The 26,967-nt window shown below is 34.2% G+C and overlaps 1 protein-coding gene across 2 annotated transcripts in view; it reads right to left on the bottom strand.

The window, feature by feature from the left end:
• Nucleotides 1-26,967, bottom strand: part of SPAG16 (sperm associated antigen 16) — a gene marked incomplete at its 3' end in the record, with an annotated part of 901,411 nt that overhangs the window by 191,302 nt on the left and 683,142 nt on the right. The window lies entirely within an intron of this gene.

Raw genomic sequence — 26,967 nt, 5'->3', positions numbered from 1 at the left:
AAGGCCATATATGACACACCCACAGCAAACATCATTCTCAATGGTGAAAAACTGAAAGCGTTTCCTCTAAGGTCAGGAACAAGACAAGGATGTCCACTCTCCCCACTGTTATTCAACATAGTTTTGGAAGTCCTAGCCATGGCAATCAGAGAAGAAAAAGAAATAAAAGGAATACAAATTGGAAAAGACGTAAAACTGTTCACTGTTTGCAGATGACATGATATTATACATAGAGAATCCTAAGGATGCCACCAGAAAACTGCTAGAGCTAATCAATGAATTTGGTAAAGTTGCAGGATACAAAATTAATGCACAGAAATCTCTTGCATCCCTATACACTAATGATGAAAAATCTGAAAGAGAAATTAAGGAAACACTCCCATTTACCATTTCAACAAAAAGAATAAAATACTTAGGAATAAACCTACCTAGGGAGACAAAAGACCTGTATGCAGAAAACTATAAGATACTGATGAAAGAAATTAAAGATGATACCAACAGATGCAGAGAAATACCATGTTCTTGGATTGGAAGAATCAATATTGTGAAAACGACTATACTACCCAAAGCAATCTACAGATTCAATGCAATCCCTGTCAATTTACCAATGGCATTTTTTTACAGAACTAGAACAAAAAATCTTAAAATTTGTATGGAGACACAAAAAGACCCTGAAGAGCCAAAGCAGTCTTGAGGGAAAAAAGCAGAGCTGGAGGAATCAGACTCCCTGACTTCAGACTATACTACAAAGCTACAGTAATCAAGACAATATGGTACTGGCACAAAAACAGAAACATAGATCAATGGAACAAGATAGAAAGCCCAGAGTTAAACTCACACACTTATGGTCAACTAATCTATTACAAAGGAGGCAAGGATATACAATGGAGAAAAGACAGTCTCTTCAATAAGTGGTGCTGGGAAAACTGGACAGCTACATGTAAAAGAATGAAATTAGAACACTCCCTAACACCATACAGAAATATAAACTCAAAATGGATTTGAGACCTAAATGTAAGACTGGACACTATAAAACACTTAGAGGAAAACATAGGAAGAACACTCTTTGGCATAAATCACAGCAAGGTCTTTTTTGATCCACCTCCTAGAGTAATGGAAATAAAAATGAAAATAAACAAATGGGACCTAATGAAACTTAAAAGGTTTTACACAGCAAAGGAAACCATAAACAAGACAAAAAGACAACCCTCAGAATAGGAGAAAACATTTGTAAATGAATCAACAGACAAAGGATTAATCTCCAAAATATATAAACAGCTCATACAGCTCAATACTAAAGAAACAAACAACCCAATCCAAAAATGGGCAGAAGACCTAAACAGACATTTCTCCAAAGAAGACATACAGATGGCCAAGAAGCACATGAAAAGCTGCTCAACATCACTAACTATTAGAGAAATGCAAATCAAAACTACAATGAGGTATCACCTCACACCAGTTAGAATGGGCATCATCAGAAAATCTACAAACAACAAATGCTGGAGAGGGTGTGGGGAAAAGGGAACTCTCTTACACTGTTGGTGGGAACGTAAATTGATACAGCCACTATGGAGAACATTATGGAGGTTCCTTAAAAAACTAAAAATAGAATTACCATATGACCCAGCAATCCCACTACTGGGCATATACCCAGAGAAAACCATAATTCAAAAAGACACATGCACCCCAATTGTTCATTGCAGCACTATTTACAATAGCCAGGTCATGGAAGCAACCTAAATGCCCATCGACAGATGACTGGATAAAGAAGTTGTGGTATATATATACAATGGAATATTACTCAGACATAAAAAGGAACGAAATTGGGTTATTTGTAGAGACGTGGATGGATCTAGAGACTGTCATACAGAGTGAAGTAAGTCAGAAAGAGAAAAACAAATATCGTATATTAACACATATATGTGGAACCTAGAAAAATGGTACAGATGAACCAGTTTGCAGGACAGAAATTAAGACACAGATGTAGAGAACAAACGTATGGACATTAAGGGGGGAAAGTGGCAGGGGGTGGTGATGGTGGTGTGATAAATTGGGAGATTGGGATTGACATGTATACACTGATGTGTATAAAATGGATGACTAATAAGAACCTGCTGTATAAAAAAATAAATAAAATTAAATTCAAAGGAAAAAAGAATAAAAGTCAAAAGTGAATGAGGCAAAAGACAAAAAAATAAAATAAAGAACATAAAAAGTTGCCCTTTCTGGAGCTTTAAACATTATCCTTATACTTTTACCTATTGTTTCCAATTGATTTCTTCATAAATACAAATTCTAAGCCATGTATATGTCCACATTGTCACATACTGTGAATTACTGGGGTTGCATTCATTCATATAAAAGCATCAAGAAGGATGCAGGTGTCTCTCATACATTCAATATCTAGAAAACTAACTAGGTTGGATAGAACATATTATAATTTTTCTCATTAAAAGTAAGGGAGAATTTTTATTATTTAAACATTTTTAACTTAGCAGCAAGATTTTCAAGAACTAATTAAAAGTGTTTAGTATGGAATAGGTATATTAGAACATCTATTCAGATTCTACTGATATGCTGATGCTGAAGCAACAGTCTCTGAAGTAACTATTTATTGTACTTCACTGTGGCCTGTAGACAAATTTGGCTCCATCTTGAGAAAAGATATTTTCAATTATTTCACTAATTGACCCACAAAATGGTGCAAATCTGTAATCTTGTGATATTGACACCATTTTTTTTAGTAGATTTTTTTTCTAGCCTCTGGGCAAACACAAGAGCTGAGCTGATCCAATGGATCATCTGTTAATTGGCTGGAAGAAGAAAATATTTTTAGATTATTCTGTGTTTCAGACAACATGTTTCTTTGTATTATAATTATTATTTGATTCAAATATTTCGACTTAATTTATTTTCTTAAATCAAAAGCTAATGGATACAGCATGGTTACTGTGGTTAATAATACTGTATTGTTTATTTGCTAAGTGAGTAGATCTTAAAATTTCTCATTACAAGAAAAGAATTGTAACTATGTGTGGTAATGAATTGTGGTGATCATTTTGCAATGCAGACAAATATCGAATCATTATGTTGTATACTTGGAACTATTATAATATTATTTGTCAACTATATCTAAATTTAAAAAAAAAAAAAAAGAGCTAATGGGAGAGGTTTCTGGGAAGATACTGGAGTAAGAAGAACCAGAAATCTGTCTCCTCACTTAGACAACAATCACATAGGCAGAATCTATCTGATATAACTTTTTTGGAAGTCTTGCAACTTCCAAAGGAGGGCTTAGATGGTAAATCGAAGTTAATTTTGGTCAATTTCAGCTCTATGTTCAGTGGCAGTCCCATGAAAGGCAGCCATGAACGTGTTCCTGAAGCAGCTTGCACACAGCTTACAAGAGCTATGTGGGAAAATATTAGGGATCTGTGTTCTGATAGCTGATTGCTGCTTCTTTTTTTTTTTTTAATTTATTTTTATTTATTTATTTATTTATTGGCTGTGTTGGGTCTTCGTTTCTGTGTGAGGGCTTTCTCTAGTTGCGGCAAGTGGGGGCCACTCTTCATCGCGGTGCGCGGGCCTCTCACTATCACGGCCTCTCTTGTTGTGGAGCACAGGCTCCAGACGCGCAGGCTCAGCAGTTGTGGCACACGGGATAAGTTGCTCCGCGGCATGTGGCATCTTCCCAGACCAGGGCTCGAACCCATGTCCCCTGCATTGGCAGGCAGATTCTCAACCACTGTGCCACCAGGGAAGCCTGATTGCTGCTTCTGATCATAAAGGTGCAGACACAGAGGCAGGCAGTCCTCCACCGTTATAAGTTCCTTCTCCTCCAGATGAATGGACTTCCAGGGAATTTCAAGAGCTGGTACCCATTACCCTTGCCTTTTCATTTCTCTCTTTTTCTCCTTTTGGGAGGCAGATATTAAAGATTAAGGCATTCAAAATAAACTTCATATATGGAAAAACTAGAAAGTTACCATGCAAGCCCAGAGAAAGGCACAAGCTCAGAAAAAACTGAGAATTCCTTAAGCTTACACCTCAGGTTGATCCTTGCATAGAGAAGGCCTACAACAATCAAAATAAAACAAAACAAAAACAAAGAAGAGCAAATTCTGGGGAACAGGAAAAATCTTATTTCCAGAGTTACCACATTGTTAGATTCAAATGTCCAGTTGTCAACAAAAAAATAATCACAAGGCATACAAAGAAATAGGAAAATAGGGCCTCTTCAAAGAAAAAAGAAATAAACCAACAAAAACTGTCCCTGAGAAAAACCAGAAGGCAGACCCACTAGGTAAGGACATTAACATAGGTATCTTAAAGATACACAAAGAATTTAAAAAAGACATGGAGGTGGTAAATGATATATGAACAAAATGGAAATATTTTGTTCAAATATCAATCAATGGAAAATCAAAATATCAATACCAATAAAAAATATAAACCTAAAAATAAAAACCAAAAAAAAACTCTAGAAGCTAAAAAAGACAATAACTGAAATTTTAAAATTCACTGGAGAGATTCAAAAGCAAATTTGAGCAAGCAGAAGCAAACTTGAAGACAGGACAATTGAAATTATCAACTCTGAAGAACATAAAGAAAAAAGATCAAAAAAAAAAGTGAACAAAGTCTAAGGGACCTGGGGGATACCATCATGTGGACAAACATATGAACTGTGAGAATTTCTGAAAGAGAAGAGAGAGAGAAAGGGGCTAAGAGATTATTTGAAGAAATAATAGTTTAAGATTTCTCAAATTTGATGAAAGACATGAGTACAACAAACTTCAAATAGGATGAATACAGACTCACACCAAGAACACATTATGATCAAACTGCTGAAAGCCAAAGACAGAGAATCTTAAAAGCAGAAAAAGAGAAGTGACTCATTACATACAAGGGAATCTTATTAAGATTGTTAGCAGATATCTCATTAGAAACTTTGGAGGCCAGAAGGCAGTGGGTTGATATATTTAAAGTGTCATAAGAAAAAAGAAAAAGAACTGTCAACTAAGAATCCCATATCCAGCAAAACTGTCATTAAAAAGTGAGGGAGAAATTAAGACGTTTTCAGACAAACAAAACTGAGAGAGTCTGTTACCACTAGGCTGGCCCTACAAAAAATGCTTAATGGAGTCCTGCAGTTTGAAATGAAAGAACGCTAGACGGTAACTCAAAGCTATATAAAAAAACAAAGATCTCGGTAAATGTAAATACACAGGCAATCATAAAAGTTACTGTTATTGTAACAATGGTCTGTAACTTCACTTTTTGTTTTCTACATGATTTAGGAGACTAATACTTTTTTAAAATACAAAAAAATTCTCATTTTAAAAGCTAGTATTATTATAACTTTGGTGTATAAGTCCACCTTTGTTTTTATATAATTTAAGGAACTAATGTATTAAAAAGGTTACTATTAGTGTATTTTTGACATATAATGCAAAATACGTAATTATGAGACACTGATAATTGAAAGGGGTAGGGATGAAGCTGTAACCGAGCAGAGTTTCTGTCTGGTAATGAAGTTAAGTTGGTACAAATTCAAATTAGAATGTTACAACTTTAGAAAGTTAAATGTAATCCTCATGATGACCACAAAGAAAATAGTTATAGAACATACAGAAAAAAAATGAGAAGAGAATTAAAATATTTCACTACAAAAAATAAAGAGACAATGGTGCAGGAAATGAGGAACAAAAGCTATAAGGCATAAAGAAAACAAATACCAAAATGACAGAAGTTCCACCTCATCAGTGATGCAAATGTAACATAAATTTAAATGTAAATGAATTAAGCTATAAATACATTAAAAAACAAGAAGGAATTCAAATCAGCAACCTAAGTTTACAACTTAAGGAACTAGAAAAAGAAGAACAAACTGAACCTAAAGTTAGCAGAATGAAGAAAATAAAGATTAGAGCAGAGATAAATGAAATAAAGACTAGGAAAACTATAGAGAAAAAGAATAAAACTAATATTTGGTTCTTTGAATAGGTCAACAAAATTGGCAAACCTTTAGCTAGACTGACAAAGAAAAAGACTCAAATTTCTAAAATCAGGAATGAAAGTGAAGACATTACTACTGATTGTACAGAAATAAAAAGAATTGTAAAAGAGTATTGTGCGCAACTATATGCCAACAAATTGGATAACCTAGATGGGGTAGACAAAGTCCTAGGAACTTAAAACCTACACAAACTGAAAAGTGAAGAAATAGAAAATCTGATTAGATCTATGACTAGGTAAGCAAATTGAATCAGTAATCAAAAATCTGACAAAGAAAAGTCTTGGATCTGACGGTTTCACTGGTGAGTTCTACCAAACATTTAAAGAACTAGCACCAATCCTCAAACTTTTCAAAAATTGAAAAGGAGGAAACATTTCCCAGCTCATTCTATGAGGCTAGCATTTCCATGATACCAAAGCTAGACAGTCATTTGCTGAAAAAAATCTTCAGACCAACATCCCTTATGAACATTGATGCAAAACTCTTCAACAAAATACTAGGAAACCAAATTGACCAGCATGTTAAAAAGATTATATGAACACTATAACCAAGTGAGATATATTTCTGGAATTCAAGAATGGTTCAATATATGAAACTAGATACATATAATATACCCCTTTGACAAAATGAAAGAAACAAACCCATGTGATCATCTCAATTGATGCAGATAAAGCATCTGACAAAATACTCTTTCATGATAAAAACACTCAACTAACTAGGAATAGAAGGACATTTCCTCAACATAATAAGAGCCATATGGGAAAGACCCACGGTGAATATCATACTCAATGATGCAAGAATTATAGTTTTTTCTTTAATATCATGAAAACGGCAAGGGAACTTGTTTTTGCCACTTCTATTCAACATAGTACTGGGAGTTCTAGATAAAACAATTATAAGATAGAGAAATAAAGACATTAAATTAGAAAATAAGAAATAATATTCTCTCTTCACAGAATATATGATCTTGTATGCAGAAAACCCTAAAGATTCCACAAAAAACTGTTAGAACTAATAAACATATTCAACATGTTAGCAGGATACAAAGTCAACACAAAATCACTTGCATTTCTATACATTAAAAAAGAATAACCTGAGAAGGAAATTAAGAAAATAACTCCATTTGCAGTAGCAGCAAAAAGAATAAAGGACTTAGGAATCAACTTAACCAAGGAGGTCAAAGAAATATATAATGACAACTAAAAATATTCTGAAAAAAAATGAAAGAAGACATATATAAAAGGGAAGATATCCCATGGACTGAAAGACCCACTATTGTTAAAATATCAATTGATCTCAAATGCTCTAAAGATTCAATAAATCCCTATCAAAATTCCAATTTTTTTGCAAATATAGAAAAATCCATCCTAAAATTCATACGGAATATCTAGGAACCTTGAATAGCCAAAACAGTCTTGAAAGAGAACAAAATTGAAGGACTCACACTTCCTGGTTTCAAAACTAACTACAAAGCTACAGAAATCAAACAGTGTGGCACTGGCATAAAGACAGACATAGAGATCAGTGGAGCAGAATAGAGAGCCAAAAGGTTAACCCTTGATTATTTGGTCAAATGATTTTTAACAAGGATGTCAAGACCATTGAATGGGGAAAGAACAGTGTTTCAACAAATGGTGCTTAGAAAAGTGAATATCCACATATAAAAGAATGAAGTTGGGCCCTTGCCTAATACCATATATAAAAATTAACTCAAAATGATCAAAGATCTAAACATAAGAGCTAAAATTATAAAAATTTTAGAAAAAAAATAAGGCAAAAGATTCACAGCATTGGACTTGGCAGTAATTTCTTCTATATGACATCAAAGGCACAGGTAACAAAAGTAAAAATAGATAAATTAAATATTAAAACTAAAAACATCTGTGTATCAAAGGAAACTATCAACAGAGTGAAAAGGCAACCTACAGAAGGATAGAAAATATTTGCAAATGATATATTTGATAAAGGATTAATATATGGAATATATAGAGAATTCCTAAAACTCAACAAGTACAAAAACAAAACACCTCAATTCCAAAATGGGCAAAAAACTTGAATAGACATTTCTCTAAAGAAGATATATGAATGACCAATAAACCAATGAAAAGATGTTCAATATCACTAACCACTAGGAAAATGCAAATCAAAACCAGAAATGGGATACCCTTTAAAATGGCTACTATAAAAAAATAAAATAGCAAATTGTTGGTGAGGATGTAGAGAAATTGGAACCCTTGTGCATGGTTAATGGGAATGAAAAATGGTACAGTCGCTGTGGCAAGCAGTATAGTGGTTTTTCAAAAACTTGAAAATAGAATTACCACATGATTCAGCCAGTTTGCTTCTTATATATACCCAAAAGAATTTAAAGCAAGATCTCCAAGAGATATTTGTACATCCATGTTTGTAGCAACATTGTTCACAATAGCTGAAACGTGGAAGCAACCCACGTATCCATTGACAGATGAATGGATAAACAAAATATGGTATACACATACAATGGAATATTATTCAGACTTAAAAAATGAAGAAAATTCTGACACATTCTACAACATAAATGAACCTTAACGCCATTATGCTAAGTAAAGTAAACCAATGACAGAAAGACAAATACTGTATGACTCTAATTATATGAGATACCTAGCAAAAGTAGAGTCAAAGTAGCAAAAATAGTCAAAATCATACAGACAGAAAGTAGAACAGTGGTTTCCAGGAATGGGAGGAGAGGATAGAGGAGTTATTATTTAATTAGTATAGAGTTTCAGTTTTGCAAGATGAAAAAAGTTCTGGAGATGGATGGTGGTGACAGTTGCACAACATTATGAATATATTTAATATCATTGAACTGTACACTTAAAAATGATTAAGATGGTACATTTTATGTTATGCATATTTTACCACAATAAATATTGAAAAAAATGCTAATGGGCTGGTGAAGAAAGGGACTGGTATTTGGAGTCAAATAATATTAACTGTGGATCCATGTTCTACATTTGTTTTAGAAATCTTAGACTTTATTCTGCTTTCCCAAAAGCTCTCAAAAACTTTATATTTGTATAGGATTATAATTTTTATATATCTATATTTTATGAGCTCTTTCAAAGAATTATAAAAAATACATAATTAACTCTTGTTCAATTTAATTTTTGTTTCACATGATTTAAAATAAAACAGTACAAATATTTCACATTTTGAAAATATAAGATTTGAATGAATTAGAAATGGATTTGTGCTTTTAAGAATTTTTAGTTAGCATATTGGTCTAGATTTTTACTTGTGTAGTTGGCTTATCTTCTACATTTTAAACAATTAAATAATAGGTCAATTCTGCTACCAAATTAGAAATGAAGTGGAAGTTATGTATTAAATTACATATGATTTACACATAGAATTATAGAATATAAAAACCTTGGGCCATTTTCAACCAATGGCCAGGTTAAACTCAAGAGCAAATGTGGCCCAAATATCATCTTTTACTGACAAAAGAAGTGAGAATGAATGTGATAATACTTATTTCATTATATATATGATAGATTTTTAAATATCACGGTCCTCAATATTTTCCTAAGCACTTTACCAGTTAATGGGTTAAATCAAAAGATGAAAAACGCATAAAAAACACAGATGATTGTCACATAAACTGATATTACCACATATAGCTGTCACATCAATGTCAATGAAAAGTACTAAAGTATAAATAACAGGAGTAGAGCTCTAATGACAGAGAAATCTGAAAAAAAGTTTTGTGAACTAAATTATACGGAGTACCTAAAAAAATTTTATTAATATTGCCATTGATATTTTATTTGCAATGACAATGATATTTTTACTCTTTCAGTAAAAGTGTAGGAGATTTGGGTATATTCACTATGGGGAGTTACTATTTAGTCCATTCCTATTGTAGAATGTTTCCAAAGGAATGATATTTTATTTTAAATTGAACTTTATTGATTCAGAAATTCTACAATTTCTAAACAGGGCTAACAGCCTTTTAAAGTAATATTAATGTCAAAATATGAATATAAATTCAGTAAGGATTTTCCCATTTATTTTGTCTGTATAAATTGCACGTTCAGATTTATTCATTAATTTCAAAGTTATAATTGAACAATGATTAATTTAAATATGGTGTGTCAGAACTATAAATAATACTGTAAGTCAATTACTGACCTACATTATTTTTATAACATTTTTTTGTGCTTAGAAATTCAGTGGAATGCTGTCAGGTTAACTGCCCTAACTTTATCTGAGTAATGTTCCAAAGCTTCATATTGACAAGCGTACCTGTCTTCTGTTAACTATATATCCCAGGGCCATTTAAACCTTTAACTATTACTAATTGTGCCTGTTAGATTTATATATTATCATATAAAGCTAGTAGCAAGTAGTTTTCCCTCAATTTAGATTTCTCATCACTTATCCTTCTAATCATATACTCTGAAGTCATTTTTCAATCTAAAATAAAGGAAGAAAATTATAGGTTCTGTGGTTTTGATGGATTATGTTGTGCTATATGACTTATGGCATTATACTATCCTTCAGCTCTCTCTTGCATTATTTTCAGCTCAGTCCTAAATTAGTGTTTTTATTTTGATACTTAAATATTCAATTGAATTCAATTAAGGAATTTACCTGGTTTGAATATGATGCATTTTGTTTTTATTCAATTCCTAGTAATGTAATAGGCATGTAGATTGATTTTGTCTTTTCATCTTTCTTCTCCAAGGTTTTTCTATACAATTTCTGAGCATCCTCTGCATTTTTCTTGGTTTGTTGTGTGCCTTCAGTTGAAATTAACAGAATATTCTGGAGCTGGGTAATAATTTATCACTCTATCATTCTGAATTACGTAATAATATTTGTCTCTATTTTGCATTTCCCTAATAAATAGTCACCTAGGAATAGAATCTGTGTCCACTATCTTAGGAGAGTTTTCCTTTGTATCCTACTTCTTAAGTGGGATCTAAACCATCACATAGCTCATGTAGATGTGGAAGAGAAATGACATTAAGATATCAAACCTTTTACAGCTTAAGTCCTGATGCTAAAGATAATAAGATGCCAGGATCTCACAAGGAGATGAGGGTAGAGGATTTAAAGGACAAGGAGAAAGGCTACAGTGGCCTATTGATTTCTGTCTCCTTAGATAAGGTTTCTTCCCTCTATCCTATACCTCCACCTTCCCTGACATGTAACGCTTGTCATTATGACATGCAACATGGGGTTAATATTGGGAAAACAGTGAAAATCTTTCTTTCAGACCCTAAAAGTTTTAGGGGTGATTCTGGTCCCAGTAACATTCTACACTTAGTTTGAAAATTCTTACAGGAAAGCAGTGTGACATGGTAGAAAGACCATGATGTGTTAGTGTTTCTCAGGCTCAGTCCTGGATATTTTTTCTAATCTCTCTCTCTGCTAGCCTAAAAGATACTATTTATTTATTTGACTTTAAATAAAATCTTAATGTTGGTGACTTAAAATTCATAACTGCAGCTTGAAACTCCCCTTCAGAATTTAGACACACATAGTTACTTTTCTACTTGAACCTTCATTTGTTCTCATAAGAATCTCAAACTTATCCAGTGTAAACATGAACTGCTGATTTCTCTCCTGAATCTTTCTTCTACATTTCCCTCATCTTCTTCACCTCAGTAATGGCAAACCATGTCATTTAGTCACTGGGACAAGTCAGAAACCTAAGGGTCAAGTCACTTTCTTTACTCACCCCCTCCATGCCCATCTACAACCCATCACCACTTTCTATTAGCTTTACCTCTAAAGTTTGTTCAAATGTGTGTTATTCACTTCTCTCTACCTCCACTGCCTCCTTTGGAGTCCAATCCTGCACTTGTAGAGTAGCCCTATCAGTGGTCTCCCTACTTTCACTCCTAACCCCCTCCAATTCTTTTCCTACACAGTTGGTAGAGTGATCTTTTTAAAATGTAAATTAGATCATAACACTCTCCCCTGCTTGAAATCAATCAGCCTTCATTTGATATTGGAATAAAGTCCAAACTCTTTAACGTGGCACCTGTCTATATTTCTATCTTCATCTCTCCACTTAACATCCATCACTGGTCACTCTACTCCTTTTACACTTCATTTCTGATTCTTCCTAAAATTTGCAAAGTATTTTCTGCCCTCAGAGCCTTCCTACAAATTATTCATTGTTACCTGTTTACCTGGCTGATTTTTCCTCGTATTTTAGGTCTCATCCTAAATGTCACTTCTTCAAGAGGCCATCCCTATAGGCTCTGCCAATTACACTGTTCCATTCTCTGTTCTTTCATTTCATGACATTCAAAGTTTGTTACAACATAATTTTTTTGTGTTTACTTACATTGTATCTGGCTGCCACATTAAACTATCAACTATAAGTTTTAGGATGGGCAAGATATGTTTGTTTCATTTACTACTGAATCCCTACTATCTAGTACAGTGGCTATCACATGTAGATGTTGTGTAAAAAATACGTACTGGGGACTTCCCTGATGGCGCAGTGGTTAAGAATCCACCTGCCAATGCAGGGGACACGGGTTCAAGCTCTGGTCTGGGAAGATCCCACATGCTGTGGAGCAACTAAGCCCATGCGACACAACTACTGAGCCCACGTGCCACAACTACTGAAGCCCGCACGCCTAGAGCCCGTGCTCCACAACAAGAAGCCACCGCAATGAGAAGCCCAAGTACCAAAACGAAGCATAGCCCCCGCTCGCTGCAACTAGAGAAAGCCTGTGCACAGCAACAAAGACCCAATGCAGCCAAAAATAAAAAATAAATTAAGTAATTAATTAAAAAAAAAAACTTACTGACTAAAAGATACTGTGGTCTTATATTCCAGTCCTAGTACTAAACATGCATACTTTTTTCTCTTTATCAAATGGACTCCAAAAGCAGAGCATTCTGAGTTATGGGGGGGAAAAAAGGCTCCTTACTTGAAATCTAGCAGTATGATAAGCATGCATCCTAGGAGATCTAATTATGCGTCTGAAATCCAGTATTGTGACTTCGCAAAAGTCAAAAATATTCTTCATGTGTAAAATGAGAATATCTATTTGACCAGCAAACCCTAGAGTGTGTTATAAAAATCTAAAGTGATAATGTGCATAGATGTATCTTGTACTGCAAGATATACACAAATTTGACAAATTGTTTCTCTGGGGCTGTTAATTGTCAGTTTGAAAATGTGTGGGTTTATTGTGGGTACCCTTCTTCTGTCTCATTTTCCTGCTTCTAATTCACCTGTAGTTTCAGATACCAGATATCCAAAGCTCGCTATAACAGTTTGTAAAGTGAGAGCTAATGTCTCTGAGAGTGAGGGAGGGGATCTAGTAAATAGTCTGGTAATCTTTGAGTTTTATTCATATGTGTACTAGTGCATACACTTTGTGACTATTATGATCCAGGTAGATGGATTTGCCTGTAGCTGATTTTGGATCCAAAGCATTACTTTTATCTTTAAACATGTCTGAAGTGAACTTTCATATATCACCATCTAGTGGTGACCAGTAGAAAGAGCAAAAGCCCCATGAAGGCCTGTCAATCTATTCTTATCTATGGGTTATATAATAACACCCTACTTTAGAATGTCAGTGACAGTTCAAAACATCTTGCTGTCCAAGTTGTGTTTACCGTTTTCTGACTATATTTAAATATTGCATAAAGAGTAACTCTCTTTAGAAAGCTCTATAGAATGCCAGCCGATTTTGCTGATGCAATGGTGTGTTTGAATGGTGCATTTCCTTATTTACCACAGTAATGTCTGAGAACTTTATTATTTAAAAGAAAAATATAAAACTAAATGTTCTGATTTTTTATATAGAGACGATACCCAGTGTTGAGCTTTTGTCCGGTTGAGATGACATTTGCACTGACACAGCAACACTTTCTCACTTGGTCTATTTTTTGTTTTCAAAGCAAGTGTCTGAGGCCATGAAATAAGAGGACAGTAAAATAACTTACACTATATATAAAAAAAGAGCCACCATTAAGTGAGTATCTCCCTCTGGGTAGCAACCTTGTACACATATTCTCCCAATAATCCATAGGAAGGTATTATGACTGCAACCACAGAGATAATGAAATAGATTCAGAAAAGTTAAGTAACTACCTAAGATTACACAGCAAATAAATCATACAAATCTATTACTGCCAGAGGACTACTTTTTAACAGAACCACTTTGCCTGGAACCTTGGCAGTAACAGCCCTGAGCTCTACCAAATGAAGCAAATTCTCTCTTTCTCTTTCTCTCCCTCTCTCTCTCTCTCTGACACACACACACACACACACACACACACACACACACACGAAAGATCTTACTTTGGATTGAATGTTAATGAATTTTAATGAAAGCTCTTAACATTTTAACTACACAAATATATTTGACTGGCTTAGCATCAGTAGTAGAGGCTACTGGGGCTTCAGCCAGGTACCTTTCTCTAGCCAGTACAGCATCCATCCCCCGGCTGCTGACAGTGTTAGCTGTTAATTGTCCACAAGGGCAATTTTCTTTAAAAAAAAAAATTGTCTTTTGCCGGAAGCCATCTTGCCTGGAAATGTTTGAGAAATTACCCGTCACCATGGCCGCCTGCAGCCAACAACTGACTGATATAGGGGCACAAAGCTTGGAGCCTGTGCTTCCAGGTTAGACAACACTACAGACACTACAGTGTTAATCACACTCCAGAGTTCCCTGCAGGCCAGGCTGAAGCTAGACTTGAGCTGAAACCTCACCACTTCTGGCTTCAGTCCCTTCCCTATCCTGCTTCCCTCACTCCATCACAAGTTTCTCTGAAGGGCACTCCCTTGCATTAGAATCCCTGTCCCACAGTTCAAGGTCTTCTTTTGGAGGAATCTGATGTAAAACAGAAGCTTATTGCAGTTTCACTACTTATTTTTAAAAATGCAGTATGGCAACAGAGCAACAATCTTATATAGGTACAATTTGGCAAGCAGAGTATTTTGCTTACCCATGGGTCCTTATTAAAGAGAAGAAATATCACATGAAAAATTAAAATGTAAAGAAAACAAAACCATTCCAAATGGTATAAAATATCAGAACTGTCTCTTTGGAAATGTTTTAAAAAAAGATATAAAGGATTGTACAATGCCACTAAATGCAATAAACAAATTACAGTTCATGATGAAAAGAGAAGAAAACAGCTTTTGGTAGAATATATTACAAAAATATAGCTAAATGTAGGTAAGTAAACTGTGCAAACAAAATACTATTTTCTCCTTGATTTTTGCCCCTGGGTATTTAATAGAAGAAACAAATCTCCATTTCTCCTTAAGAAATACAAAATGCACTGCTTTACCAGACTGTAAAGTAACTCAGTAGCAAATTTAACATTATTCATTAATTATTTCACACAGACATTATTTTCTTAAAGCAACAGGAAAAAAGAAACATTAAAGAAAGCAGAGCATTGAAAGAGAAAATGACTACTTTGTTCTACATCAATCTTTTATGCTTTTCACCTTTATCCTAGTTCTGTCTTTTCAAAGTCAAGTCCAAGGACTCATTCAGACTCCTTGAATAAGAACATATTGGAATTGAAGCTCAGGAACCTGCACATTAAAGCGTTTTCAACTCTTAAACTTATACTGTTATATGTCAATTATATCTTAATAAAGCTGGTGGGGTGGCAGTGAGGTAGAAAAAAGGCACTTTAAGCAATAGTCTTCAAAATCAGTCTCTACGTACCCTTGGGAGTCACAAAGAATTTCCTATGGGTACATGGGCACATAGGCACATAGTTACATGATAATCATTCCTAGAACCTCAACTTCTATAGGAACTCCTTCTTAAAATTGGTTCACACCATTCTGGTTCACAGCATCTTGGCTTTTCCTTTCCAGCTTCCCTTTTTTCAATCATTTTTTTCCCCTACTTTGCTAAAGAGAAGTATGTTACTGCCCTAGGTATAACCAAGTCAGTCATGCCAAACCAAGGAACGGTTAGAAAATGGATGGCTCCTAATGGATGAGTCTTACAGGGGAAGCAAAGAGAGTTTTGGCAAGAGATACTGAAGATGGCCGTGCCTTTTCCCCTGCAAACAAAATCTCATGGCAAGGTCTCATGTTTCTTTTTTACCTACCTATCTATCTATCTATCTATCTATCTATCTATCTATCTATCTATCTATCTATCTATCTATCTATCTATCATCTATAGCTATCTATTGTTTTACTGTTTTATCATTTTATCTTCCTGTCTAGAATTCAGAAGAGGTGATCTTAAGAATGGATATCACATTTTTATTTGAATTGATAATGAAGTTAGTTTGATTTGGCTGATTGGTTTGATAATAAAGACTGGTTTTTTTACCATTTACCATAAACTCAGTAATTTAATTGAATAATTGTAGTTGCAGCTATAAGCTTTTGGCAAAAATATATTTATAGCACAACTACAATATACAACATGTTGGGAGATAATATCCTCTGTGACTACTTAATTTTATGAAACAATTTTAGATATCAACTTTGTGAGAGAATATATACTATTTTTCAAAATGTTCAGGCATACATGAAGAAAAAAATTGATGCACACTGCTCTAAAATTTTCAAACCATATGTCCTAGATAAATTCCAAAGCAAACCATACAATCTGGCAAATGAGGAAGAGAGGAAGTCTGCAAAGGTCCCACTCATATTTCTTTTAAATTTTATTATTTACCTTTAGTCTGAGAGGAGTACCAGAAACTGTCTGTATTGAGACAGACACAGAGAAGAGACCTGGAGAAAATTCCAGTGACACAGCGGTATGAATGTTTAGAGGCTGACTGGTATCTGATTGCTTATATCTACATGCACAAATCAAGGTAGAAAAAAGATAATGTAAAATAGGGAAACAGAAGATAATTTTAGGAGAGGGTGGTCATTTTGAAGGTTGGTTCACTCAATTAATTAAAATTCTTAATCATTCTATTATTTCCAACTATAAAATCTGAATTTGTGAAAATTCTAAGTGGCATTATCTAGTTCTTCAAGGGGATTATTGGTAGTTTCAATAATTCAAAAGATAAACTATGTGAGCTCAATTTTTGATAGAAAGAGAAACACACATCTACTTTAAATAGTCACATAAATTAATATACATGTAGAGGAGTTAACTGTATAATTAAGTTGATTTTTTAAAAGAACCTCTTAAAAACCTCTCTCTTCCCTGGAGTATTTTCAATCACTCTATCAAAATATCATGGAGAAAAAAATGTAAAAAGATGTTTATGCATTCAATACAGAAAATTCATATTTGGCATTTGCTGTTTTTGTGATAGCCTCCTAGGATCACATTTCACTGTAGTCTTAAAAAAATTCTCCAATTCAAGCTTATATTTATAAAAGGTGCAAAATGCACAGGTAGAGTATAGGATTTTATCCAAAGACAAGAAACACTGTTTACATGACTGGCATTTAAAATGGTTATGAAAAAATTCTCAACATTACTTGTAGCATGAGAATCATGAATGTCCTAGAAAAGACAATGATAACCTTAGCTGGCATGAAAAATAAGATAGATCCAGTGTTTAATGGCTTTTGTGATTTTTTAAAATGTGAACTGCATGTTTTATAAAAATCCCTTTTAGTTTCTGTTCTCAAAAGCCAGCTATCCCATTATTATTCCACATTAGTTCCATTCACTGATTTGATGAGTAAAGGCCTGGTGGCCAGATGCAAATTCTGCTTTCTGATGTTAATTTAACAAGCAGAAGAGCTGTGAATCTGTCATTCGCCAACCAAAAGCTTGGAGGAGTCACAGAGGATCCTTGTGAGAGGTATCACACAAATCTAAGCAATACAAGGTAATTATATGAATTGACTTAGTTCTGAAAGTGAAAATTCATATGACTAAAAGAGAAAAAGCCATGAGTTTTGTGTAAAGATTTGAGCTCTTTCTTGGTCAAGAGATGTTGCTACGTATAAAATACTACTCATTTTCTCCTAAACCACACCCAGACTTTCAAAACCTGCTTATAAATGAAGCACAGAGAGAAATGAACAATCTCACATTTGAATCAATGAGTGATTACTATGAAATTAGTTGATGACTCTGCTATGAATAAAAGACAAGTTACAAGGATAGCTTTGTTATTTAAGCAGTGTGGGATTCACTGTATTAACAGATTTTCACATTTGAGCAACGTTGACTAACAGGAGTTCAATATTCCTAAAATTAGTATTCAGGATCATAGCAGGTAAATACAAGGCTAAGGAGAGACTTAGAGGTAAAGCTATGTTGCCTCTGAAGACTGAACCATTATATTTGCAAAGAGTTTGCATTTTTATGAATATGAAAAAATATTCTATGTGGATTAGGTACAAAAGAATGTTTAGTTTCTGAGATGTTAAGAAGTCCAGATATCTAGTTCAATGAGCCCCTTGTATTCTGAAATATGGAAATTCAAATATTTTGATATTTGATTTGAAGAATCAGAGATAATTAAAATAACTGCATTCAGACTTAATTTTCAGATGTCCCTTTATGGTTGTGCCTACACAAAAACCAAGTACAGGGGACACATTCTTTGTTGTATACTGCTTGTCACACAGTATGTGCTTTATAAAAATGTGTTGAATGACTGAATACACAATGTCTTTGAACGACTGTACGGGACAAGAATAAGTCTCCCTATAGATCCTCATTATACTTTCAAATATACTTAATGGCATGTCTAATTAATGCTCTACTGGCAGTACCTCTCAAATTTTAATTGCAGACTCTCGTTCTCCAGCTTTACTGAACCAGTTTCACGTGGTCAAGTCAGAGGTTGAGCTAGGTGAGAGGCAGATATTCAGGGAGAAGTGAAGACACAAAAAAGGAATGATCTGGGCAGAGATAGGAGGGCAGACACTCTTGACTTGTTCAGTGTCTCATAACTAGAGCTTCTTAAGGCTCTGGAAGGAGTTGCTAAAATAGAGCCTCAGCTTTCAAAGTCATATGTTCTAAAAGTCTCTACAATCTGAAAATCGAGAAAAATGCACTTTGATAATAAAAAAGGAAGAGGTGGGGCTACCGAAAATAGCTACTTTGTATAAAGTGGAGAGGCTAAGAGATATGGAGTCATAAGAGTAATCTGAAAGAAATAGACAGCTAAGATTTGGTTAGGCAGATTTGTCTTAATCTGAGGTTCTATTATGTATTGTGTCACACATTGTTGTTTACATGACAGTTGCCAATCCTCTTCTGCCTGGTTACCTCCTGCTATAGACGATGGAAGAGACTCTTTCCCAGTCTCTCTCATAAGTAGGGGAGGCATATTGTTTATATCTGGCCAATGGAATATAAACTTAAATTGCTGATAAATTCTGGAAAATTTCTTGCTTTATGATAAAAGGGACAAATATATGTTGAATGAATGATGGGTGGATGGATGAGTGCTTAGGTCTCATAATCAGAACAAATGATATGATTGGATTGCCAAGATTTTTTCCCCCATTTTGCAGTGATTTACAACTCTAACATGCCAATATAAAATACTGATAACTTAAAACATAATACCTACCTCTCACCTGCTAAGCAGCTTAGTCGAGGTCAAGGAATAACAGAGATATTTAAAACAAGAGTCTTATGGATTAAAATAGAAATATACAGGAACTTTGTGTGTGTTTGTGGGGATGTATATTGATGCCTGCATATTCATTTAAGGTATAACTACTTTATGCCCATATAGTGTCCCATCATAGTCGTTCCTAGGAGAATAAACTTTGAAAATCTTCTATCTGTCCCTTCTATTGAAATTATTTGCATATTGCAAAAACTCCTGCATTGAGCTCTTTACATCCCCTAAGGGAGAACTCCATCTTGGCAACTCTTAATACACTAAGTCAACTTAGCATTCATTCCCTCCATCCATCCCTTCTCTTCCAAGTAGCACACATGATGTAATGTTACTGCAATGGAAGGGAAGCTGTGTGGTTCTTGACCACTGTTATTCCTCCATGGTAGCATCTACTGAATCATCTGAGTCATTTAACTCCCTGGTCATATAATTTGTACTAGTTTACTAAACCACTTCATAATCATTGCTCTGCATTGGTCTCAATCCCCAGTAACTTTTTTTTCCTTTCTTAGACTCTCTTCTTTTCTCCCCAGCCCATGGATTCTTTATTTAGCTTAGAGGAAAGAAAATCCCCAAATTATTAGATTCTCAAACATCTTTCTCTTATACTTAGACCATGGACTTAAACTTGAAAGATGGGATGCTTTACGCTCTAGCTTCATCGTGAGCTATGATGACTGCTGTGGCAGTAGAGAACTCACTGAGAACAGTTCTATAGGGAAAGACAGCGTGGTGGGGTGAAGGTGGCATGGATTTCTCTGATTAATACCTGACAGTGTCATTCCACAATTTATCCAATAAGGTTTTTTAAAAGGATTAATCCTCTAATTTTCAGCTCATATTCATGAATTTATTGATTTAATTTTTGTTTTTTGAACACTGACTATTTTATAGCTGTCTGGTATAATGCTAGGTATGTCTGAATAGAGTGCTGAAGAAGAAAGACAAGGACTCTGCCTTAACAGAACTCACAATGTAGTTGGGGAGAGGGACTGTAAATTAAATAAATAGAAAAAGATTATAAAGTAAGTAAATAGAAAATGAAGAAATGTAAAATTTGATATGAAGGAAAAAACAGACTGAAGGTATCGCGTTGCACACCTATGGCAGGGCTACTCTAAATATAAAGAATGGGCAGGTCCTGCTGCTCTCTGATTTCCATATAACTCTACATCTGTCTCAGGCAGCCCTTTGCCTCTCAGTTCTGGATTAAACAGGCAGTTTTGGTCATGTCTCCACTAATTTGCTCTCTCTCCATCCTGCGAATTTTGCTTGCTCTGCGAAAACTTCTCAGACCTCTCCAGTTCAGGCAGAGCTCCCCATCCTTTGGAATAAAATAATATATGTGCTCTTTCTATATTTGCATGATGTTTAAGGAAAAACGTCTTTGTAATGTCTCTGGTTCTTCTGTCATCTCATCTCACTTATCAAGCTTTCTGTAAACTCTTTTTATCAGATAGGAATTAAGTTAGGGGTCTTGAATATAGTTACATTGGTTTGTGCTACTATGTATTGTTCTTTCTCTTATTTTACCCCAAATTAGTATTCTCATTTCCAAATGCAAAGTATGTCCACTCAGTAACTAAGAAATAAGCTTTTCCGCAATAACCATAAGTTATCAGGTGCATATTATGTAGCAGGAATTGTACTCACTAATTTGCATAAAATTTCTCATTTTATGCAGAGAAGAACCTTATGAGAGGCAGATCCCAGTTCAGAAAGGTTATTTTCTTGAACTGTCTGTACATGCTGGATTACAGTGGAATGTGCTTAGAAAGCAGGGCTGCCTCTGCAATGAGCAATTTCTGAAGCATTTTTCAGCCTTTGCATAAGTCAATTTTGTGTGTGTGCAAATCTACCTTAACTGTCAGTCAGCTATGCACATTATTTTTTTTAATCTTTAAATATAACTAATTATTGATGTTAATAAGCAATGTGATTCTAAAAGGTCCAGCTGCCACCTTTTTATATCCATAGCGATATTCTAAATGCAAAAGCAAAAACTAATTTTTTTAGAGACTTGAAATCATTATTTCTATTTTGTCATTAAATTACTTAAATTTTACTGAAGGCTTTCTATTGGAATTAAAATTCATTTTACAGAGGCCTATCTCCCTAGGAACTCAACAACTAAAAAGCAAAAAAAGAAAAAATTGAAAGCTTTAGGTTTTCAGTGATAAAAGTGATTTGTTGAATTATATGGCAATAATTACACTTATAAATCCTACTATGAGATCAGTCAGCCATGTACTGCCCTTTAAAAGAAACCAAAACTGCTGACAGATGTCTGCTAGCTATCAGGCAATAAGATTTTTATCAAATTATGCCCTTTCATTTTTGGCTCTGAAATTGGTTTCAAATTCACCCTTAAGAAATGCACGAGTAATATTCAACCAATAGCTGGCCTTATAATGTACTGCAGTTCTTCCTGAGAGTATTGTGGGGTGAAAAAGAAATGCTTACATTTCTGCTGTTATGTAAGACAAAAGAAATGAGTCTAAACATTAATCTGTTATGGGTAAGCCCAGCTATTCCAGTTATGTTAACAGTAAACTGTTAGTGAAGATTAGCAATTATAGAGAGATTATGTTGAAATCAGTGGTTACCATTACCAATAAAACTTGACAAGGTTTCAACTATATATTTTTGTGACATAAATAAGCCTTGGTAGCTTTTAATATCCGATAATTATGATCAAATTTTATTTAAATGATATACCAGGAATCATTCATTTTATCATCTAGATAAAAGGAACACAGGAAGATGTTTACCACATGTGAAAGTGAAATAAAGAGCAAAATAGAACACTAGCATATTTTATGTGACTTGTGGTTGGCAAACCAGTGCTGTAATATCCATTCTTTGGATATCACTAGAACACTTGATTCAGTCTTGGTTCCAATATATCACATTAACACTTATACATCTTGTAAATCTGTATCCTGACAGCTTACACAATTATGTAGCAGCTGTGAAAAGATTGAAAGTTAAAAAACAAACAAAAAACCCCTGAGCCTTTTGACTCAAGATTTTTTTATCCTTATCATGAAATACATATACATAATGCACATGTCGGTCATCTTGTAGCACTGACATTGAGCAGAGAAAGAATTGCAAAAAAGGCATATTATCTTTTAATCTTGGTTGTATAACGCACACATTAGCCTATCCGTTAAATAGTCTGTTAATTATTCACATCTATTTTAGATTACACTGTCTGAAAAGACATAGACCATATTTGTGAATGTCCAGTGTACTAACAGTATGTTTGCTTTTAAAATGAGGAAACTAATTATCTGTAGTCTCAAAAATATAAGAATAATAAAATGAGCAAACTCCTGAAAACTACAAAGTTTATTATTTAGTGTAAAGTATATCTAGAATCTCCATTTTTATTTTCCCCCTTCTTTGGCTATAGTTTTTTCATCTCCAGTAAAAGGTAGAAAGGACAAAGAGAAAGAGATAAACTATTCATTTTACTCCATGATCAATCTAGTGGAAGATATATAGAAGATTAAAGACCATTAAACTTCTTAGATAACATAGGGTTCCAAATCATCCTTTCAATCCTTGTCCTCAAGGAGTTCGTGTGTATAGCAGCATGTGCGTGTTGGTGGCGGGTGGAATTTAATAGCATGCAGTTTTGATTTTACAGGCCATCTAAAGAGTACTTCAAGTCACTACAATGCAAGAAGCTTTCTGTCATAAACTTGACTACATCAGGATCGCCTTAGACATTTCCTCTTTTTTTATATTTTAATGCAAAAATTAAACCCATCCGCTTGACTACCAGGTATTTACCCGGTCTAAAATATGCAATTTTACATCTTATGAAAGTGACAATGGCAGAGAATTACAAGACCTTTTGTTTTATAAAATTCAAACTTAGATGTGTAAAGAAGGAAGTAAAAGTAGAGGAAGGAAAGAGGAAAAGTATGTGGAGCTAGAGCCATGCTCTAGCAATTCTTGTGCCCTTTATAGAGAAGGTCTGTGAGTGGAGAAGCTGTGCATTCCCCTCCATTAGGTTTCTTCCCTGTGTTCATACAGCAAGATTGGTAGCCAGCAGAGTCAGGAACTGATAAAAAAAAAAAGACTGTTTATAAAATAGGAAGCTATGTTAAAACCTCCCTTGGGATCACCTTAATAGAGAAAGCACATTATATCTGCCACCATGTCAAATCAGAGGCCTCTATTTTGCACTATTTCCTTTAGCCAAGAAATATGACTTCCCTTCCTTCTGCTTATTATATCATGTTCAGTTGACATGCTTCTGTCAGCTTAGTACTACAGAGAGAGATGTGTTGTAAGTATACAAATTTAAAATCTAAAAATCACATTTATCATTTTAGATATTCCCCTTTGTTACATCTGCTCACATTTATTGCTTTTCCTCCTTCCCAGATGTTCTCTTTGAAACTATATTCTGACTATTGCTAATTTAATCCCTTTCAAACAATATTTATGCCCTTTTTTCTGAAATTATTCCTAAATTTAGTTGTAAAACATAAACTAAAGCTTAGTAAGTAAAATTAGCCAGAAGTTATCTTTACTTTTGAATAAAACAGGGTGCTTGTATCTTCAGTACAACTGTTAACTAAACCAATCAGGGATGACTTCAACTGAGAGAAAACACAATTTTTTAATGAAATCCATTCAAAGCCAAAATGGCCCCAGGTAGGTTTGGTTTGAGTTTAGACTAGGCAAAGATCAAAAGTCATTTTGCACTGGCACAATATTAGAACTTTCACATTCAGCCTGAATTATTAATTATTCCAGAAAAGTTCTTCAGATATAAGAAAAGTCTAATTCTGGAACCACCATCAGGGCCCACACTGCAAGACACCATTCACAATTTATACCTTACTACTGTAATATGTGTTTGGTTGGTCCGCCTCTGAGTATCCAGACATTCTTTGCCTTACTTCTGTGATTATTCTATATACTACAGTGCATGGTGGTTTCTGAATGCTACCTTGTTCTTACTGTATTAACTTGTCATTTAGAGGGAGCATGAATGCTGACTTCTCAGAAAAAATTTGTTGGTAATTAAACTGGAAGGACAGTATAATCTATTTATAGCTTTTTGAAACTTATCTTGGGAATACATGAACCCTGAATGCTCTTCCAGGGATCATAACAGGACTACATACTAATTCTGAGTTCTGGGTAATTTTTATGATCAACTGTTCTTTTAACTGAAATACTGCATCCATTACCAATCAACTCACTGCAGACCACTGTGTCATCATATAAGAAAGGAGGATTAGAACAAAAAAATTCCCACTCTGCTCTGGACAAATTCCCTAAATACTATGAAATATGCATAAATGTCAGGCCTGTTTCATTCTTCCTGCAATATGTGTATAAAACATATAACCTTGAGCACAATCTGCTGGGTAAATTCCTAATGTCCCTCTGAATTACTCTCCAACTATAGGTGATGTAGGTATTATAGTCTCTGGTGCTTTTATATGTATCTTCATATTTAGTAAAACTGATATTAGTTTGTCATGAGATGGGGGTGGAGGATGCAGGACATTATTTATCTGTATAACCTTATATATCTCCATGCTAGTTATCTAGGGGGATTTATATAAAATTGATAGTCTCTTTCTAAATAATTGCTAACCCTAAGTGGCCTAGTAATATCTGAACTACTCTAACATCAATTGTGTAATTTTCTGAAAAATAATAAAAACTGTTAAATTCTAGGCACATGAAACCATTTTTGTCAGTTATAGTGTTCCTCATGAGTTCAAATTAAGTTGAAATCGAAATATACCAGTTTTATGTGGTTGACAAATAACAGTTCGCTTACTGCTGCTGATAAACTCAGTCACAGGTACATGTAATATTTTGTGATATTGTCCCTGAGAAAGCTTCCTGTAGCCACACATGCATCCAAGCACATTCATTATATACCTATTCGGTTGAGGGTATTGTCTATCAGATTCATTTTATTTTACCTCTTAAGTTAGCCAGAGCCACCTTTGCTGGTTCTGTAATAAATAACCCAGTTTCGAAGGAATAGAAAGAAGTGAAGAGAAGACGAGAGGCCATTTTATGGGGAAAGGTGTTTTGACATCATGGAGCAGTTCTTCATGGAAGAGGAATTGCTCCTCTGGGAAAAGAGGTGTCTACAAACAGATGGTCTTTACTAAGTAGAATTGACAGGTCTACAGGTAATGAATTGGCTTCTATAAAAGAGGCAGTTTATCCACTGAGGTTTCAGCACTACGGGGCCTAATTATTCCTGACATATTGCCCATTTCGTATGCTCACAATATTATGGCCAAATAGGAAAAAATAATTATACAAACCAGTAGCACAAAACTCAAGGGAAACAATGCAGGTTATAAAAACATTACCAGAGAATGGGTTCTTTTTGAATGCAGGTCCATCTGTTCCTTCTAATTCTGCAAATGGTGAAGACCAAATGCTATTACAACAAATTCCTAGGGACTAGATTTTTTTTGCCTTATACATTTAACTTTTGTTTTAGTAAAAGTTTCTAGAATAAGCAAGTGATTGGAGCTTGGAAATATTTTCATTATTCAGATACTATAGCTGTAATATCTTGTTGTGTATCTAGTTTTGTTGTTTGTTTTGGTAGAAGCGTAAGAAGGAAAGCATGGTAGGTCATCTTAGCTCGTAAAAGAAAAAATGTTCATAAGTCAAATGAAAAATTTATAAGCATTCCACTATATGACAGACACAGCTGTGCTTTTATTTACATTTTACATATGATAAATAGCACTTCTAGAAGAAGGACTTTCAGAAGAATAAAGTTCCAGAAAATGTTTTCTATTAATAAAATCATCAAAATATTTATGTAAGAATGTTTAAGTTTAGATACTGGTCATTAGAAATTAGAAATATTTAATACTAAAAAAGCCTACATGTGCTATAAAATAAACTTAGTTGTATATGCAATGTGACATACCTGTAAGATATCTGTAAGCAACATATTTTCACTCATGACTCATGTGACCCAGCCTCATTACTTTATAGACATTCAAAAGCAATATGAACTTAAAGATCACCTGGAAAAACTTTTTTGATTCAACTCTATTCACTCAAGAAATTTCTTGATTTTATTTTTTGATAGCAAGTTCTAGCTTTGGGATAAAACACACACATCCAGATGTTCCTTTAGCACGAGAGTGCTGAACCAGAGCCATATTATTTTTTGTTCAACCACCTGTGTATTAGCATCTGTTTCCAATTTTATATATGCAGTTTTCTACATTGATTACCATCACTTTCATTATTTCACAAACTACATGATGTAGCAACCACAAGACTCTTACATTCCAATTTCCTAGATTGGTTTATTATAAAAATATACTACAGTGTTTGCAGAAACCCAATACCTCTTGTCTAAA

This window comes from Balaenoptera physalus (assembly GCF_965194825.1).
Source record: "Balaenoptera physalus genome assembly, chromosome: 6".
Taxonomy (NCBI): Eukaryota; Metazoa; Chordata; class Mammalia; order Artiodactyla; family Balaenopteridae; genus Balaenoptera; species Balaenoptera physalus.
This window is presented reverse-complemented; position numbering and strand designations above follow the sequence as displayed.